The 2,565-nt window shown below is 45.9% G+C and overlaps 1 non-coding gene across 1 annotated transcript; it reads left to right on the plus strand.

Moving 5' to 3' along the window:
• The first annotated feature begins 1,964 nt into the window (after window positions 1-1,964).
• LOC112610466 lies at window positions 1,965-2,102 on the plus strand. The gene has a single exon (XR_003116364.1). It is a non-coding gene; the product is annotated as a small nucleolar RNA SNORA69 (small nucleolar RNA).
• The last annotated feature ends 463 nt before the right edge of the window (window positions 2,103-2,565 follow it).

The following is a 2,565-nucleotide window of genomic DNA, read 5'->3' on the forward strand; positions in this document are numbered from 1 at the left end:
CACCGCTGACCGAAGCCTCTCCCACTCCGTCCACCGTTCGAAACCTGAAGCCGCCCTCTGTGAGAAAGCGTTGGGGTTGAATCCAGACTTTTTGGGAACCTTAAAATTAAAAATACAAAATATTGACTAAAAATTGGATTTGAAAGTGACCCTGAGTTTTTTTGTTTTTTGTTTTTTGTTTTTGAGACAGTCTCACACTATGGCCCAGTCTAGAGTGCAGTGGCCTGGCGTGATCTCGGCTTACCGCAACCTTCGCCTGCTGCGTTCAAGGGATTCTCCTGCCTCAGTGTCTCGACTAGCTGGGACTACGGGCGTGCGCCACAACACTCGGCTAATTTTTCGTTTTTTTAGTAGAGACGGGGCTTCACCATATTGGCCAGGCTGGTTTCGAACTTCTGACCTCGTGATCTGCCCCCTCTTGGCCTCCCAAAGTGCTGGGATTACAGGCGAGGCACTGCGCCCAGTTACTCTTCCTTGATTTAAGACAACCCTTGGTTACTGTGATTGGGTTGAAATGGGTATGTGTCCCAATTTGGACCAAAGAGTTCAGAGACAGTTAATTCGAGACCCACCCAAGAGCCACTTGAATGAGCCATTCCCTGTTTCCCTGGACATTGTGGTGTGAGGATATAACGTCTGGATCAGTGGCTGCCATTTTAGTGCAGTGAGAGGCAGCTTGGAGTTGCTGGGGAGGCAGCCTGATGAAGGAGCCAACACCACAAAACTGGAAATGGAGAGACAAGGGGAAAGCCAGGTCCTTGTTATCATCACTTGAGTTCCAGGATCAAGTCTCATCTGAAGCTTATATCTTGATTTTTCAGTTATTTTTGTTTGTTTGTTTGAGACAGGATCTCTCTCTGTTGCCCATGCTGGAATGAAGTGGCATGATCTCGGCTCACTGCAACCCTCTGCCTCCTGGGTTCAAGCTATTCTCATGCTTCAGCCTCTCTAGTAGCTGGGACTACCGGCATGTGCCACCATGCCTTAGCTAATTTTTTTTTTTTTTAGATGGAGTCACACTCTGTCGCCCAGGCTGGAGTGCAACGGCGAGATCTTGGCTGACTGCAACTTCCGCCTCAAGTGATTCTGTTGTCTCAGCCTCCTGAGTAGCTGGGATTGCAGGCGCCTGCGATCATACCCGGTTAATTTTTGTGTTTTTAGTAGAGACGAGATTTCACCATGTTGGCCAGGCTGGTCTCGAACTCCTGACCTCAGGCGATCTGCCCGCCTCAGCCTCACAAAGTGCTGGGATTACAGGCATGAACCACTGAGACCAGCCTTGATTCTTCAGTTTTATAGGTCATTAAATTCCCTTTATCCCTTAAACCAGTTTGAATCTCCTTTCTTTTATTAGCTACAGAGTCCTAACTGATTCAGATAATCCACAATACAATTGTACTCTTAGCTATTCCAGAGAGGCCATTTATCTCACTGGCAGCTCTTCCTCTCCTGTCTGCCTTCCTGTTCAGACTCTGTGGGTCATGCAATGAATTCCCAAATGGTAGGATGCAAATCTGAGGTGGGCAGGTCCACTTCAAGTCTGCCTGCTTGTTACAATATGTAATTTTGCCAAAGTTGCTTCAATTTGGTCCTCATCATGGCTTGCCATTTTATTTAAGACAAGACCAGACCGGGCGCGGTGGCTCACGCCTGTAATCCCAGCACTTTGGGAGGCCGAGGCGGGTGGATCACTTGAGGTCAGGAGTTCGAGACCAGCCTGACCAATATGGTGAAACCCCATCTCTACTAAAAATACAAAAATTAGCTGGGTGTGGTGGCACATGCCTGCAATCCCAGCTACTTGGGAGGCTGAGGCAGGAGAATCGCTTGAACCCAGAAGGTGGAGTTTGCAGTGAGGCAAGATGGCACCATTGCACTCTAGCCTGGGCAACAAGAGTGAAACTCTGTCTCAAAAAAAAAAAAAAAAAAAAGACTAGATTGGGCATTTAGAACGTCAGAGTGAAAAAGCAAGCTGCAATTACAGTGCTTCATTTTGTGAAATACTAAATACTGCCATTATCCTGCTGAAAGAAAAGCTGTGTTAATGATTTTTGATTTTGTCTTTGTGAGAGTAAAATCATGACAGATTGACATGGACAATTCTAAGGAAAAATAAAATAAAAGAATACCAGGGTGAAAATACAAAATGTTGCATGTTGGTTTCATTCTCTCAGAAGAAACTGAGGCACAAAGAGATTAAGTATTTCAGGTTCACAGAGCTAGCAATTGGCAGAGATAGCATTTGCATCTGACAATCTCACTCGAGAATTCTGGATATATTCAAAGTGTTCTGGAAGCAGCATATATATGATGATCCATGGGGGCGAGAAATAAATACTTAACAACATTCCATATTTTTAATCTTTTTATTTTGAGACGGTGTCTTGCTCTGTTGCCCAGGCTGGCGTGCAGTGTCATGATCTTGGCTATGATCTCGGCTCACTGCAACCTTCGCCTCCTGGGTTCAAGTGATTCTCCTGCCTCAGCTTCCTGAGTAGCTGGGATTACAGGCATGTGCCACCACGCCTGGCTAATTTTTGTATTTTTAGAAGAGACGGGGTTTCA

Source organism: Theropithecus gelada, chromosome 16 (assembly GCF_003255815.1).
Source record: "Theropithecus gelada isolate Dixy chromosome 16, Tgel_1.0, whole genome shotgun sequence".
Lineage (NCBI taxonomy): Eukaryota > Metazoa > Chordata > Mammalia > Primates > Cercopithecidae > Theropithecus > Theropithecus gelada.